The 26575-nt window shown below is 40.1% G+C and overlaps 1 protein-coding gene across 1 annotated transcript in view; it reads right to left on the bottom strand.

Moving 5' to 3' along the window:
- The window catches only part of TMEM164 (transmembrane protein 164), a 198794-nt gene extending 173228 nt beyond the window's left edge, over positions 1-25566 (bottom strand). The window contains exons 1-2 of the mRNA XM_025431456.3: positions 25414-25566; positions 1877-2011 (exon numbers count right to left, since the gene is read on the bottom strand). The gene's annotated coding sequence lies outside the window, so the exon portion shown is untranslated. The remainder of the gene's footprint in view (positions 1-1876; positions 2012-25413) is intronic.
- Positions 25567-26575: the final 1009 nt, after the last annotated feature.

The following is a 26575-nucleotide window of genomic DNA, read 5'->3' as shown; positions in this document are numbered from 1 at the left end:
CTGAGTGCAGAAGCCATGCCCCTACTAATATTCAATTTCTAAGATTTTTTAATGTTTTATTTTTATTTATTTCTTTTTTTTTAGAGAGGGAGAGAGAGACAGCATGAGCAGGGTGGGGAGGGGCAGAGGGAGGAGAGAGAGAATCTTAAGCAGGCTCTACACCCAGCACAGTGCCCAGCCCAATGCAGAACTCGATCTCACAGCTCTGAGATCATGACCTGAGCCAAAATCAGGAGTCCAACTCTTAACCAACTGAGCAACCCAGGCACCCCCTCAATTCTTTTGAGATAAAAAGAAGGAAAGAAGAAAAAAGAAAAACTAGATGCAAAAAAAAAACATAAAGAATGAGATCTAATGGTGTTGTTTATTCTCTTTTTTTCCCTTAATGTGATTTTTTTCCCCCTCGGTTGGATCTACTGCAATAACCAAAGCTTATTTTAACCTAGCCACATCATCTGTTTGGAGATGGTCACATCAACCATCAATGGAAGGGATCTTTCCAAAATAGTGCTTCTGGAAAAAACAAAACAAAACAAAACAAGGATTTATCTGTCCTCTAGGGCCATTCGCATTTACTGGGTCCCTCCTCGCCCTGCTTTACCCCCTGCCTGCCCCCCACCCTTTCTCATCACATCATCCAAAGATTGGATTTCATTCTGTTTTCTATAGGAGGCAGACCAGGCTTGCTTGGAAAGGAAACATCTCTGGAGAGATTAGACTCTGACAAATTCTCATTTCCAGCATCTAAAGGCAGAGGATTAGATTAAGAAATAAATTACATAATATTGTGCTCCAATTGCACTATGTGAGTTCTCTAATATATGGCATTTTTAATGGATGCCAGCCAAGGTGGTTCTTAGGAGCAGATGGTGAGTACTAAATTGGTCAAAATGCCCCACACACCTAGGAAGAGGATAAGAGGAATATCTTGGATTTAGAGCAGAAAAATGGCTTCTGGGTTTGCTTCTTGTTCTGATGTAAATGCTCGAAGTCCTAAGTTTCACACGGAAGTGTGCATGGATGCCAGCTGGTGGGGGGGCAGGGGTAGGGCAAAAATAGGTATTTTGCTCTAGCTAGCACTGAGGGCTAAAGGGGCCTCATAACTAGCTGGGGGTTTTTACTTCCTGTTCTTTCTGACATCCCTCCAAATGTCTGTCACTTCTTCCTTCCTGCTTTTATCTTTTCTCTTCCTTACCCTGTCTCCTTCCACTTCTCCTTTTCCCTTGGTCCAGAAAATTATATTTATTTTCAAAAACTACCTGAAATGTTCAAATAGTGCCACCTGACCAGAAAACCTGGCCAGCATTTTTCGTCAATCTCTCTTCGTAGGCCCCTCCTACTCTGGGTGGGCTCACATCTCTGGGATGGGCCATCCCAGCCCCCCAAATGGCCCACAGGGTAATCACATCTGTCTTTGGCTGCCTGGTGGCCAGTGGAGGGAAGGTGGGGAAAAGTGGCCCTTTGCTAAGGGGACTTACTGGGTGATTCTCCAACCCTCCAGAGAAACACAGTCACAACAGGGTGGCTCTGACATTTCCCTGCTTTCCACCCTCCTTCTTCCTCCCATCTGCCAAGATTCTTGTCTATTCCTCTGGGCAGGTGAAAAAAAAAAGCACCTGCAAGAAGGACTATGGCTTCTTGGATTGTTATAATAAGCAGCAAGAACAACATTAGAGCTCTGTAGAGGATAAGAGAGGAGAAACAGGAGGGAGACAACTGGTACTCTCTGCCCATTATGCCGAGATTACAAAGGAGACCAAGCAGTCACTGGCCTTTCTTACAGAGTCCATTTTTTTAACCCTGTAATGACAAATGAAATCAGAAGGGGGAAAGAAGGGCTTTTAAGGAATCAGAAGATAAGCTGAAATTGTGTTACCTTGATTTAATTCTTCCCTTAATGAAAGGCAAGTAGAAATGGTAGCCTGAATCCCAAGTACAGGTGCTGGAGTAGGCCATGAAAAGAGTAGAGCCAACTTCTGGGTGATGCCTCATCAGTATTCTTCGGGTATCCCTGTAGCAATGGAGAGAGCAAAAGTCTTTGAAGGAAGGGAGAGTTGGTTCAAATCCTGGCTCCTGGGGCATCTGGGTGGCTCAGTGGTTGAGTGTCTGCCTTTGGCTCAGATCGTGATCCTGGAGTTGCAGGATCGAGTCCCACATCTGGCTCCCCACAGGAAGCCTGCTTCTCCCTCTGCCTGTGTCTGCCTCTCTCTGTGTGTCTCTCATGAATAAATAAATAAATAAAATCTTTGAAAAAAACTCCTGGCTCCTCCACTCACTAACTCCATTTATGCCCTTAATCTCACCTCCTCCCACCTGCTTAAGAACATGACTCCAGTAATTCTCACCTCTCTTTTGCATTAATAATCTCTTCCTATTTACATGCTGCAGTATCTACCATTTCAAAAATAAAGTCCTTCATTGACCTCACATCTCTGCCCCCACCCCGTTGCTTCTGTCCCATTTCTCTTCTTCCCGTTACAGCAAAATTCCTTGAAAGAGCTGTCTGTATTCGCTATTTCTCATTTTTCTCCACTTCTCCTTCAAATCATCTCCAATCAAGCTTTTAATCTCTTTCACTTCATCGAAGTAGCTCTTCCCAAGGTCACAAATGAACCTCCATGGTGTCAAATCAAATGGTCCATTCTCAGTCCTCATCCTGCTTCACATTTCATCAACATTCCAAACAGAAACCTCCTCCTTGAAATACTTTCTCCCTGTGGCTTCCAGGACAACATTCTGTCACTAGCCAACCCCCTGGCTGCTACTACTCAGTCCCCTTTCTTGGTTTCTCCTCTCATTCCCAACCTCTACCATTGCATTGCCCCAGAATTCAGACCTTGGACTATTTATTTGCTTGATAATCTCCCCTAGGTGGTCACATCTGGCTCTGTGCCTTTAACTACCTTGGTTACATTGAAGATTTCCAAATTTGCATCTGAGGTCCAAACTTCTCTCAACTCCATACGCATCTCTCCAACTCTATATTCAACATTCGCTCTTGGAAATCTAATAGTCAAATTTAATGTGACACGTTGAGATTTCCTGATTTCCCTTCCACAAACTGGGTTCTCCTTCGTTCCTTCCTGGAGTTGATGGCAGCTCCATCCTTCCAATTGTCGAAGTCAAAACACCTTGGAGTCAACCTTGACTCCTTTTTCTCCTACACCTGGTCCCCAAGACACCTGCAAAGCATATCAAACTTTTCCTTAAAATAATGTCAGAATGTGACCAGGTATTTCCACCCCCCCCCCCCCCCCGTCAATCACTACCACCCTGATCCTGGCCACCATCATCTGCCCTTAATCTCTCTCTCTTTTTTTAAGGAGAGAGAGAGAGAGAGAGAGAAGAGGCAGAGGGAGAGAGAGAAAGAATCTGAAGCAGACTCTGTACTGAGCACAGAGCCTGACACAGGGCTCTATCCCACAGCTATGAGGTCATGACCTGAGGCGAAACCAAGAGTCAGAAGCTTAACCAACTGAGTCACCTAGGCATGCTTCTGCCCTTAATCTCTTAAAATCTATTCTCACTCAACCAAGTAGCTGGAGAAACTTACTTAAAATTTACTTTAGATCATGTCATTTCTCCCTGACTATTCTCCCACGGCTCCCAGTTTCACTCTGGGTAAAAGCCAAAGTCCATATAATGACCTGCAAAACCCAACATGATTTAGGCCCACCCTTTATTTCTTGCTATTTTCCCATTCTGCTCCTGTCATACTAGTCTCCGTGATGTTCCCTAAACATGCCACGCATGTTCCCACTTTTGGACCATTGCCCTGGCTCTACCTCTGCCTGGAAAACTCTTTCCCTGGGCATCTACATAGATCATCTCTTTGCTTTCCACAGGTCTCTACTCAAATACCATCTCCACAGAGAGTCCTTTCTCAGTTTACTGTTTCCCTTGAGAAATATTGCCATCTGCCATATTATAATTTTAGTTGATTAATGTTTGTCTCTTCCCAATGGAAACTTTTCAGGAGCAGGGACTTCGTTTTATTCACTGCTCTATTCACCAGCACTTAGAATAGTGCCAGGCACATAATTATTCAATTAATTCTTGCTAAACAAATGAATGAATGGATAGATGGATCGAATAAGACTTGTCCAAACAGATGGCATCATATAGAACAAGCCCTCAGTAACTCTGCACCTGTTTTTTAGCCTAATCCTCATACCTGGAAGTAGAGAGATGAAGCTTTATTTTACAGATGAAGAAAATGATGAGGCTCAGAGAATCTAAGCAACTTTTCCAAAACCACCTACTTGGTAAAATTCCTCCCTTCATCCTTTCATTTGCTCATTTCCTCAACAAATATGGTTGAGCCCTTATCATCTGCCAAGCACCATTCTAGGCACTGAAAATACAGCAGCAAATAAGACATGTGAATTTCTTGCCCTTCACAGAGCTGAAACTTCAGTGGAGTCAGTGATCCTATGAGCAGAAGATGCTTAAATGCTGTTTCATTGACTTGATTCATTGATAGTGGATCAGCTGATACCCTCAGAGCAGATCTTTTGAAAATGCCGATTCCCATCCTGTAGGTTGGGGGTGGGGCCCAATTTTCTGCATTTCTATAAAGCTCCCAGGTGCTGCTACTGGTGCTGCTGGTCCAGGAACTACACTTCGAACAATGTCTTATTATCAACCGCACTGCCAAGGAAATAGGAACATCTATTTGGCCCCTGTCCTTTCATATAACACAGCCTAGGCAGAAGGGCTAATTACAACAGGTGAAGTTTCAGAGAACCAGAATACAAAATTTCCTGACAGATGAGTTAAATATAGCACTAGGAACACTAGAAGGCAGCTGGTGTTCAGAGATACAGGCAGCATCAGGGAACTCACAAGTTTGCAAGGCCATGGCCATCGGAGAATTCCAAATTTCTGGAGAGAGGAAGGGAGACAAATGGGAAAAACAGAACAGATTCCCAGTTATGGAGAATTATCATGGCCCCAACAGGTTCAAGAACAAAAGGCCAGAATCAGAACACAGACAGAGATAAGGTGTTTGGACTCAGGATGAAGTTTGGGTCATGGCAGGACTTGCCTTGGACCTGAGCATTGAATTAGAGGCCCTCAAATTCCTAGAGGGCAAGGTTGAGCCCAGAGATGGGGCAGAGCTCATCATTGGACTACTAGATTGGGGGTTAGGTGGCTCCAAGGGGGCACTGTGGAGACAGGAGGGCTTTGGGAACAGGGAACCCAGCAGATTCCACGTGCCCCTGTCAGAAATTCTTGGAACTCATGAGGCAGCAAAAAGTGGGTTGGGCTTTGTTTTGAATGACATGATCCAAAAAGAGGAAATTTAATATTGACTATTGGCCAGAGATAATGCACACACACACACACACACACACACACACACACACACACACACCTCGATTTCTCTCTTATCTGTCAGGCTAGAAAGCACTTGGATATGAAGAATATTAAACTAATATTGGAAAGGAAGAGGCAGCAGAGAATTATGTTGAGAGTGAACTGATGGAAGAGATTGACAAAGGGAATCTGGTGTTTATAAAACTATGCCCTTGATGAGATAACAGGAAATGTGGGGGGAACCCTGAGAGAGCCAGAACCTAATGCCGTGAATGTCACACCAGTCTGTGCACTCCAAGTGACCTTCCGATTGACTTACTTCACTCAACTGAAGGGTGACTAAAACCCCAGATTCCTGGAAAGTCCCTGAGCCAAGAGTCTGACATCTTTCCCTCAAAATGAGCCAGAAAGGCAGCCTAGCCCCACTGAGTCAGAGCTATAGACCAGCCCTAGTACTGGTTATGAGCATGGCTTCTTGAGCCAAAGAGGCATGGGGCTATATTCCAGCTCTGCCTCTTAACTTCTCTGGGCCTCAGTTTTCACATCTGTAGCTAGGGATGATAATACAAATCACCTACACCACGGAAAAATGGCGAGAGGAATCATTCCATGCATATAAGTGCCTAGAGCAGTGCCTAGCACGTTGTTTGCACCCCATCGGTGTGCGTATTTGTCGCTGCCTAGCACATTGTTTGCACTCCATCGGTGTGCATATTTGTTTCAAAGAGGAAGAGTCGGAAGAGACATGCAAGTTCAATGCCCTCATTTGCTAGCAAAGGAGCATGAAGAGTAGAGAGTTGTTTTAGGTCACCAGCAAGCTCATACATAGCAAGGCTAAGAACACAACCCAGGCCTCCTGAGCTCAACATTAACTTTTCAGAGGAGTGGCTTCCCAGCTTCTTCAATCACAAGTACCTTGTACATTGCAACCCACACAGGTAAAACATGTATGTAACTGACATGAAATAATACTTAACATACTGCCTTCACTGTAATATTTTTCCATTCTATTCTTCGAGACCAAAACCCAAAATAATGATAACAATTGGGGGAAAATAAAACCCATCAGGGTCAAGAGCCAGAGTAGGAACTGAATGAAGCCAGCTGGGAAATATCATACCTGTGAGTGGTGACACACCTAGGAGCCCCTGAGAGGCACACAGATGCCTATCACACAGAGAACAAAAGAGACCCAGTCTGCCCCAGTTACACTGAATAAGCATACCCCTTTCTTATGATCACAATATTGTGCTGCCCCCATTCTGGAATAATCAAAGAATTATATGGGAGACACCTGGGTGGCTCAGTCAGTTAAGCATCTATCTTCAGCTCATGTCATGATCTTTGGGTTTGGGATTGAGCCCCAAGTTGGGCTCCCTGCTCAGTAGGGAGCCTGCTTCTCCCTCTGCCTCTGCCCCTCCCCACCTCATTTCGGGTGTGCTCTTCCTCTAATAAATAAATAAAATCTTTTTTTATTTTCTTAAAGAAGCATTAGGGGAGAGGAATGAAAGAACAGACAGAGCTCAGGTGCCTCTGACCACAGGTCATGCCTGAGCTGAGGGACAATGGAAAACAGCCCAAATCAGAAATAAGAGTGAAGGTTTCAAGTCAGACAAGATGGGATTGAACACATCACATGAAATTAGTAGAAAATCAGGGATGCTGTCCACATGACATTGTTTATGAGAAGGGAAGGAGCTTTGAGCTAATTTAAAACATTCAATGGAGAAGGAAACATTTCATGTTCGGCTCTGTGTGTCCAGACAACTGAATAACTTCTTTGCATTTGTAGTAGTATGCAGACGTATATCCTTGTTCACAAAGAGAAACAAAGTGTTCTTTTTTTTAATTTATTTTTTATTGGTGTTCAATTTGCCAACATATAGAATAACACCCAGGGCTCATCCTATCAAGTGCCCCCCTCAGTGCCCATCACCCAGTCACCTCCACCCCCCGCCCACCTCCCTTTCTACCACCCCTTGTTTGTTTCCCAGAGTTAGGAGTCTCTCATGTTCTGTCTCCCTTTCTGATATTTCCCACTCATTTTTTCTCCTTTCCCCTTTATTCCCTTTCACTATTTTTTATATTCCCCAAAACGATGAGACCATATAATGTTTGTCCTTCTCCGATTGACTTACTTCACTCAGCATAATACCCTCCAGTTCCATCCACGTCGAAGCAAATGGTGGGTATTTGTCATGTCTAATGGCTGAGTAATATTCCATTGTATACATAAACCACATCTTCTTTATCCATTCATCTTTTGATGGACACCGAGGCTCCTTCCACAGTTTGGCTATTGTGGACATTGCTGCTATAAACATCGGGGGGCAGGTGTCCTGGCGTTTCACTGCATCTGTATCTTTGGGGTAAATCCCCAGCAATGCAATTGCTGGGTCGTAGGGCAGATCTATTTTTAACTCTTTGAGGAACCTCCACACAGTTTTCCAGAGTGGCTGCACCAGTTCACATTCCCACCAACAGTGTAAGAGGGTTCCCTTTTCTCTGCATCAATGGTGGCAGCAATGGCCACTATAGCCAAACTGTGGAAGGAGCCTCGGTGTCCAACGAAAGATGAATGGATAAAGAAGATGTGGTTTATGTATACAATGGAATATTACTCAGCTATTAGAAATGACAAATACCCACCATTTGCTTCAACGTGGATGGAACTGGAGGGTATTATGCTGAGTGAAGTAAGTCAGTCGGAGAAGGACAAACATTATATGTTCTCATTCATTTGGGGAATATAAATAATAGTGAAAGGGAAAATAAGGGAAGGGAGAAGAAATGTGTGGGAAATATCAGAAAGGGAGACAGAACGTAAAGACTGCTAACTCTGGGAAACGAACTAGGGGTGGTAGAAGGGGAGGAGGGCGGGGGGTGGGAGTGAATGGGTGACGGGCACTGGGTGTTATTCTGTATGTTAGTAAATTGAACACCAATAAAAAAAAAATTTTCCCCATTCTCACTGGTGTGAGGTGGTATCTTATTGTGAAGAAAGAGAAATTAAGGAGTCAATCCCATTTACAATTGCACCCAAAAGCATAAGATACCTAGGAATAAACCTCACCAAAGAGGTAAAGGATCTATACCCTAAAAACTACAGAACACTTCTGAAAGAAATGGAGGAAGACACAAAGAGATGGAAAAATATTCCATGCTCGTGGATTGGAAGAATTAATATTGTGAAAATGTCAATGTTACCCAGGACAATTTACACGTTTAATGCAATCCCTATCAAAATAACATGGACTTTCTGCAGAGAGTTGGAACAAATCATCTTAAGATTTGTGTGAAATCAGAAAATAGAAAATAGCCAGGGGAATATTAAAAAAGAAAACCATAGCTGGGGGCATCACAATGCCAGATTTCAGGTTGTACTACAAAGCTGTGGTCATCAAGACAGTGTGGTACTGGCACAAAAACAGACACATTGATCAATGGAACAGAAGAGAGAATCCAGAAGTGGACCCTCAACTTTATGGTCAATTAATATTCGATAAAGGAGGAAAGACTATCCACTGGAAAAAAGAAAGTCTCTTCAATAAATGGTGCTGGGAAAATTGGACATCCACATGCAGAAGAATTAAACTAGACCACTCTCTTTCACCATACACAAAGATAAACTCAAAATGGATGAAAGATCTAAATGTGAGACAAGATTCCATCAAAATCCTAGAGGAGAACACAGGCAACACCCTTTTTGAACTTGGCCACAGTAACTTCTTGCAAGATACATCCATGAAGGCAAGAGAAACAAAAGCAAAAATGAAGTATTGGGACTTCATCAAGATAAGAAGCTTTTGCACAGCAAAAGATACAGTCAACAAAACTAAAAGACAACCTACAGAATGGGAGAAGATATTTGCAAATGACCTCTCAGATAAAGGGCTGGTATCCAAGATCTATAAAGAACTTATTAAACACAACAGCAAAGAAACAAACAATCCAATCAGAAAGCATGGCTTTCTGGGTAAATCTGGGCAAAAGACATGAACAGAAATCTCACAGAGGAAGACATAGACATGGCCAACAGGCACATGAGAAAATGCTCCGCATCACTTGCCATCAGGGAAATACAAATCCAAACCACTAAGTGCTCTTTAGCAGATAATTGATCATTGAAATTACCATACCGCTGTATGAAGGATTGCTGTGTCACCTTTGGAAAAGATGTATGTCCGTATTCGCTGATTGAAAATCTCAAACATGTATATTTTTCTTGGCAAAAAGAAAATAAAGAAGAGTAGCGGTGGATGAGGCTATTCTGGACATTTCTCAAGAATGTAACCATGCGACATGTGGTTATTTTACATCTGTCTTCTTTCACTCAACATAACATTTTTCAAGGTTCACCCACATTGTAGTATGTGTCAGTACTTCTTTCCTTCTTATGACCAAATAGCATTCTATTGTATGGTTACATTTGTCTATCCATTCATAAATTGGTGGACATCTGGCTTATTTCCAATTTTTGGCTCTTTTCAATAATGCTGCTACAAACATTGAGGTACAGTTTTTTGTGTGAACATGTACTTTCAATTCTCTTGGGTATATACCTGGGCCTGGACCTGTTGGATCATATGGTAACTCTGTATTTAACTTCTTGAGAACCTGCCAAATTGTTTTCCAAAGTGGATGCACATTCCCAATCAGCAATGTACAAAGGTTCCAATTTCTCCTGATCCTCATTGACACTTGCTATTATCTGCCTTTTTGATTATAGCCATCCTAATAGATGTGAAGTGTTATCTCATTATCATCTTGATTTGCATTTCTCTAATGATTAGTAACGTTGAGCATCTTTTCATGTGCTTATTAACCATTTGCATATTTTCTTTGGAGAAATGTTTATTCAGATCTTTTGCTCATTTAAAAAATTGAATTTTGCCAATTTGAGATGGCAAAATATGAAAGTATTAAGAAAGCCTCACCTTCGGGGCAAAATTTGATGTGATGCAACCCCCAAATAAAAATTGTCAAGGAAGACATAATTTTAAAGAGGATGGGTAGAGGGAATTTGACTAGGGTCACATGACTGTGACCCTAACCGGTGAACAGAGATCACTACTAGACTTTCCCAGAATTATTCTTAAATTATTAGAGATTTGAAAAAAAATTATTAGAGATTTGAATATTGCAAAATCTTCATAAATACTCTGGAATAAAATGCAACCACCTCCTGTAATCTGAAAATCTTTCCAAAAGGAAAAATGGTGGTTGCCTTTTTAAAAAAATGTTTTGAGGGTCACCTGGGTGGCTCAGACAGTTAAGCGTCTGACTCTTGGTTTCAGCTCTAGTCATGATCTCACTGTCCTGGGATCAAGCCTCACATTGGGCTCCATGCTCAGTGGGGAGTCTGCTTGAAGAGTGTCTTTCTCTCTTCCTCACTCTCTGCCCCTCCCCCCCACTTGCTCTCTCTTTCTCAAAATTTTAAAAATTAAAAATAAAAACATTTTAAGATGTCTGATGTATACATTAAAGCAAATCCAATGTCCTAATCATAAGTGAACAGCTTGATGACTATATATATATAGCTACATATGCATATACATATATATGTATATATACTTGTGTAATCCCTACCTGGATTAAAACATGGAACACTTTCATAATTCCTCATGCCCATTTCTAGCCTACACCCCACCCCAGAAGTAATATTATTCTGATTGGTGTCTCCATTAATTATTATGTCCTATTCTCCAGCTCCATTTAAAAGGAATCAAGCGTTATATTCTTTTGTATCTGACTTCTTTTGCTCAATGTAATATCTGTGAGATTCATACACATCATTGTTTGGAGTGAGAAGGGAATCTGTAGGCAGAAATGGTGATGACAGAGATGGGAGTTTGGTTACATACAGGAAGATTAACGATGAAGGGGGTCAGGTTTCTCACTGTCTGAGAAGGGAGTTACAAAAAAATAAAGAGTAAAACTAAAATGAACCTTGCAGTACTGGGTTGGACTTAGAGGTATTGATACGAACTTGTACTGTATGAGCTTCATGCTGTAGCAAATTACCACAAACTTAGTGCCTTAAATGATCTATTCTTTTACAGTTCCAGAGGTCAAGAGTCTAAAATCAAGGTGTCAGCAGGACTGTGTTCCTTCTGGAAGCTTCTATAAACTTGTTTCCTTGCTTTTTCCAGCATCTAGAAGCCACCTACATCCCTTCATTCATGGTGTCTTTCCTCCATCTTCAAAGTGCATCATCCCAACCTCTGTCTCCATCATCACATCTCCTTTTTCTGTAGTCAAATCTCCTCTGCCTCCCTCTTGTAACAACACTTACAGTTACATGGGCCTACCCAGATAATCTTGGAAATACCTTCATTTCAAGATCTTTAACTTAATTCCATCTGCAAATTTCCTTTTACAATGTAAAGGAATATATTCACAGGATCTGGGGTCATTATTCAGCCTACCAGAGGTGGTATAGATATATACTTAGCTAGGTATAGAAATAAACATAGATGGGTGCCTGAGTGGCTCAGTCAGTTAAGCATTTGGCTCTTGGTTTGGGCTCAAGTTGTGATCTCAGAGTCATGAGATCGAACCCCATATCAAGCTCCACACTCAGCATGCAATCTGCTTAAGACACTCTCTCCATCTCTGAAACAGGCTATGTCACACATTAGACTCTCTCTCTCTCTCTCAAACAAATAAATATCTACAAAAAAGAAAAGAAAGAAAAGAAAGAAAGAAAGAAAGAAAGAAAGAAAGAAAGAAAGAAAGAAAGAAAGAAAGAGCTGATGCCAAATTTGTGGCAAGAAAAGTACAAGATGAGCCTGGAAAATATTGTACTATTAAAAAGCAACGAAGTACTCAAAAATAACAGAGACATGTCAAAAGAAATATAAGCCAGGGATCTTATATATTGGCCAAAGTGCAACATTCAGTGCGTTAAAATAAACAATGATTGTAACACATTGAGTTAAATAGGAAACTGCAAGTCCGTACTGATAGAAGGAAATAAATGAGGAACTGGGAAAAAGTACACAGAGTGGGGTTAACATCAGATTAGACATTGAAGAAGAAAAAAAGTGAACTTGAAAATTTAGTCATTGTGTTAGTGTCTAGTGTTGCATAATAAATCACTCCAAAATGTAGATGCTTGAAACAACACATATGTATTATCTCAGTTTCTATGGATCTGAAATCTGGGTATAATTTACCTGAGTCACTCAGCTCAGGGTCTTGCATAAGACTGCAAACAAGTTGTTGGCTTGGGTCTTGGTCATGTCCAAGGTTCAACCAGGGCAGGATTCATTTCCAAGTTCACTCACTGGTTGTTGTCAGAATTGAGTTCCTTATAGGCTGTTGGACTGAGGGCCTCAGTTCCTTGCTAGCTGTTGGCCAGAGGCCACCCTCCATTTCTTGCCACATAAACTTCTCCATGTGGAAGGTCACAGCCTGTCATCCAATTTCATCAGAACAAGCCAGTAAAAGAGACAAAGAGTACACGTGAGGTGGATGTTACAATAATTTATAAACTAAAAGTAGAAATGGCATCCCTTTGTTTTTTCTAAAATCCCTTTTGTTAGAAGCAAGTCACTAGGTCCAGCCCCAACTGAAAGGGAAGTACTTACACAAGGATGTGAATACCAGGAAGTGGGAATCATTGTCAGAAGCTATGTAGCACAGTCTGCCCTCTACCCCCAATGATTCATGTCTTTTCCACAGGTCAACTATATTCACCCACTGCACAGATTTCTTAAAATCTCATGTCATTACACCATCAGCTCAAAGCCCAGAATCTTTTTATCTAAATGAGAGCCAGGGTGCTTGAGGTTCCTCAAATAACTTGTATATAACTTTCTCGTATATAACTTGTATATAATAAACTTCCTTGTATATGACTACCAACGCCTCTCGATTTGAAGATCTGTAAAACCAAAGAGATGAGTTATCCATTCCCTCACTCCCACAAAAATACCCAGCAGACACTGGTGGATGAGGCATAGAATAACTGCTATTGATGTCCCTCTTCAAAATGGGAGGAAATGGGGCCCCCGGTCCATAGCAATTCTGAAATCTACCAGGAAAATGTTAGCAATCATTAAGTTTGGAGGCCTAGGACTAATTCTGTGTGGCACTTGACTGCACCTTCTGGCCTCTCAGCTCCACCCTTTGAGTCTTCCTTCTGTTTTCTTTTTTTTAAGATTTTATTTATGTATCATGAGAGACACAACCAGAGAGAGGCAGAGACATAGGCAGAGGGAGAAGCAGGCTCCCCATGGGGAGACTGATGCAGGACTCGATCCCAGGACCCTGGGATCACGCCCCAAGCCAAAGGCAGAGGCTCAACCATTGAGCCACCCAGGCACCCTTCCTTCTGTTTTCATTAAAGGTGGTGCTTGCTCACAGATGAGCAATCTTGTCAGTCTCCTTGCTGCCGGTAGAATTCTGAGCTGTCTCCTTCCTTAGCACCACCTCTCTTTCACTTTTGGTCAAAGCTAACAGTGTTTCTGCTGACAGTTTTTTCAAAAGCTTTGTGGGGCTTTTGTGAATCTCTTCAGGGTTTACTTCATTAGATAAAAACATAATTAAAAATCTCTAAAATTATCCCTTCTCTACCTTGGGACTCTGCCAAGCCAGCTGAGAGACAATGTCCCCAAGTTTCCTAGAGCGCTACTGTTCAATTAGAGGACCTGTGAAGAACATACTTAATTGCTTTAGTGGGCCCTTGGTTTTAGAGAATAATACTCAGACTCTTTTAATCCTTCCAAGGTCCTAACAACAGGTTGCATAGTCACACATTTAGGCCATTTTTCCTGAGAGTGCCAGAAAGAGAGTGCCATTTTTCCTTTTCTTGTTCTCCTCCTCCTCCTCCTCCTTCTCCTCCTCCTCCTCCTCCTCCTTCTCCTTCTATTTCTCCTCCTCCCTCTTCTTTTCCTCCTCCTCCTACTTCTCCTCCTCCTCTCCTCCTTCTCTTCTTCCTCTTCCTTCTTCTTCACTAAATTCTCAGTACATAGTGTGTACCTTTAATCAGAGTACTGCTGCTATCATATTTCTAGAAAATCTTAATGTTTCTTCCTATAAAGGGGGGCTTCCTCATCACTTCCTTCATTTTCTGCTTCTGGAAACTCATTAAGATATATGCTAGAGGGGATCCCTGGGTGGCTCAGCAGTTTGGCGCCTGCCTTCAGCCCAGGGTGTGATCCTGGTGTCCCGGGATGGAGTCCCACATCGGGCTCCATGGGTGGATCCTGCTTCTACCTCTGTCTGTGTCTCTGCCCCCCTCTCTCTCTGCGTGTCCCTCATGAATAAATAAATAAAATCTTTGAAAAAAAAGATATATGTTAGAGATGGCCAACTTAACTCTCATGTCTTTTGATGATTTTAATTCTCCTTTTTAAAAAATATCACATTCTGGGTGATATACTCTATTTTAGTTCTCTAGTACCCTATTTGATAGTGACTGTCTTAGATATTATAGTGTCCATTGAGTTATTTAAGGGACTACATGAATTTTTTTTGCTAAAATTTAGCATTTCCATTTATTAATCCAGGTCTATTTAATAGAATTAAATATTTTCTTATTTGTATGGATGCTGTACTTTATTTCTTTGAGGGCTCTAAATGTATTTATTTTATAGCATCTGTATTGCACTTGAATTTCTTCTAGAGGAAATACATTTTTATTTTTATTTGTTGGTTGTCTTTTAAGTTTTGAGCTTTAGAATGTTAGTTGTTTCCCCTTGAATGTTTATATGAGTATGCATATGTGTGTGTGTTTGTGTGTGGTACATGTGTGTGTATGTGTGTTTCCCTTTTTCATCTCCCTTCTTTCTTGACTAGTAGATTTGCAGTGACTTCTGACCCCCTGCGGTTCTCATTCACACCAGGTTCTACTATCTTACTGTGGTAATATTAAATATATTATAGATTTGATATCTAATCAATAATCAATTTGTTCAGGTCCTTATTAGGGACTTGTTTCCCTGCCTCTCAAAAGTGATCTGGTTCATATAATAAATCAGGGATCCAAAGAGTGATCAGCTCAAGCTGTTAAAACTTTCTCTTGTGTCAACTCAGATTTAGTTTTAAGGTAATGAGTCCAGACATTTTTATTCCCCATCTATATAGATATTATGTAGGCTCCCCCCCTTTATTCACTATTATGGTATCTATTCTGGTCCTTTTGGAGGGTTAGTTCAGTATAAAATAAAATTTGTGTTGATGCTAGATTGTGTCTCAGTATCTATACTTCTGCCTTATTCCATTGGCAAACATTCCAACTACTATGTTGTTCCTACAGGGGCAAGTGCCCTTTTGGCTAGATATACTTAGGTATAAATCTCAGTTATGCCCTACACTAACAGTATGACTCATTATATTCATATGTAAAATGGGAATAGTCTTGTGAGAACTAATAAAGATAACACATGTAAATCCCCTGGCACCTAATGGAGGCTCTCTAGACAACAGATTGCCTCCACTTGAATGATGCTTGAATCTTTCCACAGCCCACCCAACAAGACATTTTCCCTCTCAACTTTGGCCAATTTCTAGTATCTTAATCTTAGCATCTTTTGCTCTCTGGAGAGGCTGAGAATTTTCAAAACAACCAGTTTCTAGTTTCTTTTTAACAGTTCTGTCCTCAATTTCTCTCTTTCCTCTTGCATTTTACTTCAAGTGAAAAGAACAAGTAGTAACTTTAAAACCTTGCTTGGAAATGTCTTTAGCTAAATCACCAAGTTCATCACACATACATTCTGCTTTCCATGTAACCGCAAACAAAAATGTCACCAAGCTTTCTGCCATCATATAACAAGGATCTTCCTTCCTCCAGTTTCCAACAACCTATTCTTCACTGGCTGCTCAAGGAAATTTAGGTCTCTACCCCCTTCCAGGTTCCAAAGCCATTCTTACATTTTCATGTATTTGATAAGCAGTGGTCACTCCTTGGTACTCACATCTGGATTTGATATCTAATGTTGCAGAACAAATCATCCCCAAATTGAGAAGCTTGAAACAATGTTTACAATTTCATAGGTTTTATATATCAGACAGCCAGATACATGTTAGCTGAGTGCTCTGTTTCTAGATCTGTCACACAGGCTGCAGTCATTTCAATGCTTGTCTGGGAAAGGATCTGCTTCCAAGCTCACTGATGTGGTTGCTGACAGGACACGATTCCCTACTGGTTGTTGGGCCGTTGGCCTTAGATCGTCCATGGCTATTGGATGGGGTCAGATGTCACCCTTATTCCTTGCCTCATGGGCCTGTCCAGAGGGTAGCTCACAACATGGCAGCATGCTTCATCAGAATAGACCAGCAAGAAGAGCCAGAAAGAGAAAGTGAATAGGACAGAAGTCACGGTCTTTTATAACCTAATCTTAGAGAAGACATCCCACCACTTTTACTTTATTCTATTCATTGAAAGCAAGCCATTAGCTCCAGCCCAACCTCATATCATCACAAGAAGAAAGGTGGGTACAGTATAGTAGGGTATTTAGAGAGACAAAGCATATTCTCATAACTTTTATTACAGTACATTGTTATAATTGTTTTAATTTGTTATTGTTCTTATCTCTTACTATGCCTAATTTATAAGTTAAACATTATCATAGGTATGCATGTATAGGAAAAACATAATACATTAGGGTTCACCACTATGCATGGCTTTAGTTATCTACTGGGAGTCTTAGAATATACTCCCAATGGATAAGGGGGGGACTACTGTATTGAAAAAGTAGTCAAATTAGAGTTCCATTCCAAGTGAAAATATCTTCCAAAACAAAACATTGCTTTTCATCGTAAGAGAGAGATTTTATAACTATGTATGGTAACAGATGGTCATTAGGCTTATTGTGGTGATCATTTCACAGTGTATACAAATACCGGATTATTATGTTGTACACCTGAAACTACTATGTTATATGCCAGTTATACCTCAATGTAAAACAAAACCAAAACATTGCTTTAAGAAATTAAAAAAGATTTAAAAAAAATGGAAACACATCCCACATTCACTGATTGGAAGACAAAGTATTTTGTATTTATTTCCTTCAGATTTTTTGGAAATAAATGGCCCTTTAAAAATTGCTAATAGTTAAATAAATAAGTAAAATTGATACTAGTTAACTACCATATTAACTGTTTACTGAACATTTTGAGGGATCTCATTTTTTTTCTGTAACTGAAGTTACTTTTTCTCATTTTCTTCTTTCGTTTGCACTTTTCCCCAAAGAAACACTGAAAATGTTCTCCCTATTCCTCACTAGGCAGAAATTCTCTTTTCTGAAGTTCTCTCAGGAAATCATGCATGTCAAAACACAGTATATGGGACACCTGGGTGGCTCAGTGGTTGAGCATGGGGAGCCTGTGAGGAGCCAGCTTTTCCCTCTGCCTATGTCTCTGCCTCTCTCTTCTGTGTCTCTCATGAATGAATAAATAAAATCTTTTTAAAAATCACATCATATAAGAAGAATCTCAGCATTGTGCAAACAAAGGAATTTCAAGATACAGCACTTGAAGAAACAATATAGAATCATACAACTCTCAAGGTGACAGATACCTTACAGATGATAGTAACACAGTAAGAGTTGAAAACATTTAAAACCAGAACATCTTGCTAGAATTTGTTAAGACCATTGGCAACAAATCTCTTTCATCCTAAGTCCTTATATCCAATGGCTGACAACTTTTCAAAAATTCCTTCTGATCCCAACTGAGGATAACCCCATCCAGTCACCAAATGCCCATTGCAGTCCTTTAGCTGCCACTGGGGATCCGTTCCTTCATTCCAGGAATATTTATCAAATATCTATCAAGTGTTGGTACAGAGATTTAATGGATCTAGTCTCTAGGTGTCAACTCTCTTCCCTCAACACCAAGGTTTATGGAGGTACGATCGACAAATACAATTAAACATGTTCAAAGTATACAATATGATTATTTGATACATGTACACATTGCGGAATGATTACCAAAATCAAGTTAATAGATACAGTCATCCTGTCACATAGTTACCTTTTTTCTTTGATGAGAATGCTTCAGAGCTACTTTCTTAGCAAATTTCAAGTGTACAATACAGCATTATGAGCTATTGTCATCATGCTGCACATTAAAATTATTCATCTTATAACTGAAAGGTTGTATCCTCTGTCCAACATCTCCTGATTTCCCCCACCCCTGGCAGCCACCATTCTGCTCTGTGTTTCTATGAGTTTGACATCTATCTATCTATCTATCTATCTATCTATCTATCTATCTATCTTAAATAGATGTGATTCCACATATAAATGATACTACACAATATTTGTGTTTCTCTGTCTGGTTCATTTCACTTAGCTGAGTGCCCTGGGTTTATCCATGTTGTCTCAAATGGCAGGATTTCCTTTTGTTTTAATGGCTGAGTAACATTCCAGAATGAGCGCACACGCGTGTGTGTGTCTGTGTGTGGGGGGGTGGTGGGGGGTGGGTGGGTGTGGGTGTGGGTGTACATACCACATCTTTATCCATTCTTCTGTTGACTTAGGTTGTTTCCATGTCTTAGCTACCATGAGTAATGAATAATGCTTCAGTGAACATGGGGGTGCAGACATCTTTTTGAGATAATGATTTTATTTCCTTCAGATATATACCCAGAAGTGAAATTACTATTTTTAAGTTTTCCCCATGAACTTACTTCCATACTGTTTTCCATAATGGCTGTACCAATTTACATTCCTATGAGCAGTATACAAGAGTTCCCTTTGCTCCACATCCTTGCCAGCATTTGTTATCTCTAATCTTTTTTTTTTTTATGATAGCCATTCTAATAGGTGTCAGGTGATATCTCATTGTGGTTTTGATTTGCATTTCCCCAAGGATTAATGATGTTGGCCACCCTTTCATGTACCTCTTGGTCCTTTGTATATCTTGTTTGGAAAAATGACTATTCAGATCCTTTGCCCACTTTGAATCAGATTATTTACTCTTTTGCAATTGAGTTATGCGAGTTCTTTATATATTTTAGGTACTACTCATTTATCAGATAAATAGTTTGGAAATATTTTTTTCCATTCTATAGGTGGTCTTTTTATTTTGTTGATGGTTTCTATTTATTTATTTATTTATTTATTTATTTATTTAAAAAGATTTTATTTATTCATGAGAGACACAGAGAGGCAGAGACACAGGCAGAGGGAGAAGCAGGGTCCATGCAAGGGGCCTGACGTGGGACCTGATCCCAGGACTCCAGGATCATGCCCTGGGCCAAAGGCAGGCGCTAAACCACTGAGCCACCCAGGGATCCCGTGTTGACCGTTTCCTTTGGTGTGCAGATGCATTTAGTTTGATGTGGTCCCACTCATTTTGCTTTTTTTTTTTTTTTTTTTGCTTATGCTTTTAGTGCCTTAACAACAACAACAAAAAATCGTTGCCAAGGGGCTTTCCTCTGTGTTTTCTCCTAGCAGTTTTACAGTTTCAGGTCTTAAATTTAAGTCTTTAATTCAGTTCGAGTTGTTTTATGTGAATGGTTTAAGATAGGGGTCCAGTTTTGCCAACATGATTGGAAGATTTAATGTTAAGATATTAATACTATCCAGGGTGACCCAGGGATTCAATGAAATCCCCAACAAAATCCCAATAATGTTTTTTGCAGAAATAAAAAAAAGCCCATCCTAAAATTTTAAAAAGATTATTTATTTATTTATTCACAATAGTCACAAAGAGAGAGGCAGAAACATAGCGAGAGAAACAAGCTCTCTGTGGGGAGCCTGATGCAGGACTTGATCCCAGGACCCCAGGATCATGGCGTGAGCCAAAGGCAGACACTCAAATACTGAGCCACCCAGGTGCCCCCATCCTAAAATTTTTATGGACTCTCCAGGGATCTGAACAGCCAAAACAAACTTGAGAAAGAAGAACAAAGCTGGAGGACTCACACTTTGTTGATTTCAAAACAAAAACTACAGAGCTATAGTAATCAAACAGTATAGTACTGAAAATATAAAATGTTAGGATACTGCAAGACTTTTCTGCAATTATTCCAAAATATTTACCCAAGCTTATAGCAATTTCTACTCCATAATTGTATTACAAATAAAAAATAATAGGGTACTTGCATAAAGACAGACACATAGACCAGTTAAATAGAATAGAGAGCTCAGAAATAAACTGTCATGTATATGGTCAAATGATTAGTACCAAGACCACTTGATAGGGAAACACAGTATTTTCAACAAATGGTACTAGGAAAAGTAGATATCTACATGCAAAAGAATGAAGTTGGATCCACATCTAATGCCAAAATACCAGTTAATTACCAATTAATGAGATAAATTACTAATTAATGAGAGAATTGACACCAATAGAAATATTAAAAGGGAAATGGGGGATATTATGAACAACTTTATTTCTAAAAAGTCAACTGCTTGGGATCCCTGGGTGGCGCAGTGGTTTGGCACCTGCCTTTGGCCCAGGGCACGATCCTGGAGACCCGGGATCGAATCCCACGTCGGGCTCCCGGTGCATGGAGCCTGATTCTCCCTCTGCCTGTATCTCTGCCCCTCTCTCTCTCTCTGTGACTATCATAAATAAATAAAATAAAAATTAAAAAAAAAAAATTTAAAAAGTCAACTGCTTGGATGAAATGCACAAATAATAAAAGACATAATCTAGGAAAGCTCACTCAAGATGAAATCAATAACCTAAATAGCATTGCATCTATAAAAGAAATTGAATTTGTAATTAAAGCCCTACCCACAAGGAAACTCCAGGTCCAGATGGTTCTGCTGGTGAACCTAACCAAGTATTTACAGAAAAAAATGATTTGAATTCTACCCAAACCCTTCTAAAAAGTTGAAGAGGAGGGAAACCTTCCAAACTTATTCTATGAGAACAGCATGACCAAAGTTGGTACAAGAAAAAGAAGTTACAGAAAAATATCCATCATGAAACCAGATGCGAAGATTCCAAACCAAATTTTAGCAAACTGAATCCAAGAATATGATAACTGGGTAATATATTATGATCAGCTAGAGTTTATCTCAGAAATGTAAGTTTTGGTTAGTATTTGAAAATCAGTCAATTAATAATCATATCAACAAAAAATGAAACATCATATGATCATTTCAATAGATATGGAAAAAATGGACAAAATCCAACATTCTGGAAAAGAGAACAAACTAGAAATAGAAGGGAACTTCCTCAATTTGATGAAGAGCATCAATAACATCACAGTTTCTGTGCAAAACTGAAGTCACATTCCACAGGTAGAATTTCCTCTTCCTGATGGAATTGGGCCTACCCAGATTGTCTAGGATAATCTCCTTTACCTCGTGTCAACTAATTGTGAACATTAATCACATCTACAAAATATCTTCCCAGCAATATCCAAATTAGCATTTAATTAAATAGTTGAGGACTGTAGCCTCATCAAGTTTGAAGCATCAAACAAACCATCATACAACCCAAAGGTCTATCAACGGGTGAATGGGCAAATCATATCCCATTCAATGGAATTGTAATTCATCAACAAAATAGGAATGAATTATTGACATATGTAACAAGGATGAATCTCAAAGTAATTCTGTTGATTGAATGAATCTATACAAAAGAAGAGTGAGTGTATACTATATGATTCCATTTTCTAGCAAATGCAAATTAGTCTATCGTGACAGAGTGGATCAGTGGTTGCCTGGGGACAGAAACATGTTTCTAGAAAGTAGGTGGACCAGGAGCAAGGGATCACCAAGAAGCTTGAAGAAGCTTTGAGGGAATGATTGGCACGTTAATTATTTTTATCATATTGATGCTTTCACAGGTACATACACATGTCAAAGTTTATCAAACTTTATACTTTAAATATGTGCAATTATGTCAATCACACCTCAATGAAACTATTAAAATTAAAACAAAAAAAGTCAATTGGACACCCATGAAATTAATCTCATAACTCAATAATATGTGGTTTGAAAATCATAGTGTGGCAGGCTTGAAAGAACATTGCTTTACTTGTTAGTTTGCTTGTTTGTTATCTATCATTCATCCTCTTCCTATTTGAAGGGAGATCTCCCAAGATGTGAGATATTGGTGGGATACAGTACCCTGCCTCAACTACAGAAGTTGAAGGGTAAAGATCTCTCTTTCTCCCTCTCCTGGGATTGAAGAATCTGGAGAAACTAGCTGAGAGACAGGGATGGTTAGTATCTAGTCACTGTAGTTTCAGCAATGCCCAGTCTCTCCAGTTGTGTCCCGGTCATACTGTTTCTGCTGAAAGAAGGCTGTGTGCTTCCTCGAGGACCCTGGGACCCCTTTTGTTCATGTCATCTTCCAAGTCTGGTTCTCTAATTTCCCCCTTGGTTTTGGGAGCCTTCCACCCCTAACATCCTTTCAACAAATTCCTTTTTTTCAGTTGTTTTGTTTGGTTCTGTGTTATCGTTGGTTTCTGATGTTTACAGCAAGAATCCTGATAATCTAGAGAAGGGGACAGGTATGGAGAGAAAATTCTGGAAAGTCCACCAAACCTCAGTCAAGCAGGAACCAAATATCTATTTTATTTAGTAAGATACAAAACCATTGTTGTGAAACCCTTGGGTATCTTTACTTGGGGTTGAGGAAGAGGAAAGTGTGTTCAGCAATTTTTACACAATACACAGAGCCTGCCAGTTTGCTCTGGATACCTGGACTATGATGCCATCTTCAAAGACTTTTCCCACAGGGCAGGCTTGTGGGCGTGGGCATTGAGGTAGTTTTTTTTTTCCTTTCTCTTTTCAATAGGGACAAGTTTGGGTTTCTAGAAAGTAGAGTATTAGTAGCTGTTTGCCATCAGTAGATAGTGGGGAAATGACAGAGGGATCCTGGATTTGGACCCTCCACAATGTGACTCAGGGATTAGGCAACTCTCCGTGTCCTAATCCAGGTCTCTTTATTCTTCCCTCTGATGGTGGGATATGCTTCCAAATCCTTACCCAGTGTATGGCTTCTGGGTGATCTGAAGCAATGCTTCCCTTTGCAAGGCATGGCAGGCGTAGCAAATGGTACCAATTGCATAACATGCTGTGAGAAACAAATAAGCAGGCTGCTTGCTGGCCTTGGTGACTGGCCTGGGGCTTCTTTGTAATCCTGGCACACTGGTTAGGAAACTCTGAGCTAAAGCAGTCAATATCAAATTTTCTGCCTGACCACTTGAAGGCCTTTACAATCTGTCCAAGCCTGCTCTTCTTCCACTCTGAGTCTTACTCTAGTCCACTGATTTTAGATTGTGATCCAAAAAAATGGCTCCAAGTTTTGATGGAAATGAGACTCAGGTGAGGAAAGTTTTAAAAACACAGCTCTGGGCCAGTGATCTCTTCCTTCCCTGGCCTTGTCTTGTTTTCTTTGCCATGGATCACATTCAGCTTTACATTTAACATTTCAGAGAATGCATCTTGTCCTGACTTCCCAATGAGGTTGGAAGATTTTGAAAGGCACAGCGTCTAGCTCATTTCCAGCATTTAACAAACAATCATTGAGTAAATAAACTAACACATGAATGAAGATAGTTAACATTTATTGATTACTACTTGCCAGGCACCATGCTAAAGCTGTTTGTGTATATTATCTCTTTCAATCCTCACAAAAACCTATAACGTGAGTATTATTAATACACTCATTTCACAAGCATGGGAAGTGAGTCCCTATCCAAGGTTACATGGCCAGTAAATGGGATATCTGTTATTGAAACTATAGTTGACCCTTGAACAATGTGGAGATTGGAGGCATTGAACCCTGGTGCAGTCAAAAATCTGTGTATAACAGTTGATTCCTCCAAAACTTAACTAAGAGCCTACTGTTGATCTGAGCCTTACTGACAACATACAGCCAGTTAACAAATATTTTGTATGTTATATGTATTATATAATGTATTCTTATAATATGTGAGCTAGAGAAAAGGAAATGTTATTAAAAAAATCATAAAGAAGAGAAAATAGGGCAGCCTGGGTGGCTCAGCGGCTTAATGCCGCCTTCAGCCCAGGGGTGATCCTGGAGACCCAGGATTGAGTCCCACATCAGGCTCCCTGCATAGAGCCTGCTTCTCCTTCTGCCTGTGTCTTTGCCTCTCTCTCTGTGTCTCTCATGAATAAATAAATAAAATATTTTTAAAAAGAAGAGAAAATAGATTTACAGTACTGTATCAAAAAAATAGACCCATGTAGTTCAAAGCTGTGCTGTTCAAGGGTCAACTGTACTACTAGTCTCAAGGTAGCATGATTCAGAGAGGGAGAATGTTAAGGACTTTTAAGACTTACAGTTCTCAGATACCAGATGTTCTCTAACAGGGCTGACAGGCAAAGTATCAAAAGAGCAGGGAAAACTCAGCGAACTGAGTTTTATAGAAGGAAGAAAGAAATGGAAACGATCACCAAATTAGGACCATTGGTTCGCTCTCTCCAAGGACTGTCTCCCCATTTAAGCCCTTTGCCAGATATTCAGCAAGTTTCTGCTCTCTGTTAAGTGAGAGAAGTAACCCATATTCATTCATAAAGCCCTAATGAAGCAACTATTTGTAAAGGAGCTTTCTATGACTAAAAACTACAGATATGAACCAGCCATTTATGTAGAAGCTAGCATACCGCCTGGCACATACATAATAAGTAGTTAATAAATGAATCATTCATGGTATTGTTAGTGTTGATACAAAGTATATTTATTGAGTACCTAGTATGCACAATAATCTGGGGGATTTCATAGTCCCTGGCTTATATAATTCTCTCAACCATCCCTTGAATTGGATTATTTTACTGCATTTTAACAAATGAAGAAACTAAAGATCAGAGTGATGAAAGATTTCCTCAGTCCCAGTAATCTGATACCAAAAATCATGCTCTTTATAATGGTAAATAACATGTATGCTAACACAAATAAATGGACCAAAAAAAAAAAAAAAAACCCACGGCCACCAGTTCTTTCCAAAGCCTTACTAATGATGCCTATGGTTTGAATCCAGCTGAAGGATGAAATTCATTCAAAGATTTGGATGACTTTCTCCAGCAGCTTGATTAGATTTTACAGATGATAGCCACTTGGAGAACAGATATCCCAACCCATTTGGATCCAAAGTTCACCTGAGACCAGCCCCAATCCTAGTTCACAGCAGGCCATGGGATTCTGTCCTACCTCTTTCATCAAGAACCTTCTTGTTTGGGGGTTACCTAGGTGGCTCCGTTGGTTAAGCATATGACTCTTGGTTTCGGCTCAGGTCGTGATCTCAGCTTCCTGGGATCAAGCCCCACATTAGGCTTTGTGGTCAGCGGGGAATCTGCTTCTCTGTCTCTCCCCTTCTGTTCCCCCTTCTCAAACAAATAAATAATTTATAAAAAAGAACCTTCTTGCTTGTTACAGCCACCGAGGAACAAGCCAGTGAACCAAGAAGAAATCTTTGGCGGGGAAAGAGAAAAACAAGGTAATTCATTAACAATATAGTGGCAGAGACCATTTGTTGACTCCCCACAATATTTATCCTCACATTTTCCTATAGTAATGGAAGCTTTCACTGCATATGATAGCCTAGGTAAAAACCACATTTTCCAACATCCCTTGCAGCTACATGCAGCCAAGTGACTGAGTTCTTTTTTTTTAAAGATTTATTTATTTATTTTAGAAAGAGAGAGAGAGAGAGAGAGAGCAGGGAGTAGGCAGAGGAAGAGAGAGAGAGAAATTCAGGCAGATTCCATGATGAGAATCAAGCCCAATGTGGGCTTGATCCCTTGACCCTGAGATCAGACCTGAGCCAACACCAAGAGTTGGGTTCTCAACCAAGTATGCCACCTAGGCAACCTAAAGTGACTGAGTTCTTAGCCAATAGGATTCAATTAGAAGTTATTCATGAAACTTTTGAATTGGGCCCCTGAAAGAAGGAAAGAAAGAAAGAAAGAAAGAAACAAAGAAAGAAACAAAGAAATAAACAAAGAAAGAAAGAACATGCCTTCCACTGCCCATGCTCTCCCTTCCTATCAGTTGGAACATTAACAGAGTGGGGAGAAAGAAGATAGGAACCTGTGCCCTTCACACCTTCAAACCTGTATACCAGCCCTGGACCCAACCTGCTTGGATTAGGGAAATGAAAAATGAGCTATGTTGTTTCAAACACAATATTTGACTGTCTTTTATTAGAGCAGTTGAGCATGGAACTAATGCAAGTACTCGTGGAAAGATAGATTGTTTTAGAAGGTGAACTACTTTTGGCATTTTGTGATAAAGGTTTAGAAATAGAAGGACCTTTATCTGTCATCTAATCCGAGGTCCTTCTATTTCAGATTAGACCCAGAGAGGAAGAAAG

This window comes from Canis lupus, chromosome X (genome assembly GCF_003254725.2).
Source record: "Canis lupus dingo isolate Sandy chromosome X, ASM325472v2, whole genome shotgun sequence".
NCBI lineage: Eukaryota > Metazoa > Chordata > Mammalia > Carnivora > Canidae > Canis > Canis lupus.
Note: the sequence above shows the minus strand (reverse complement) of the source record. Positions and strands in the feature narration are given on the sequence as shown.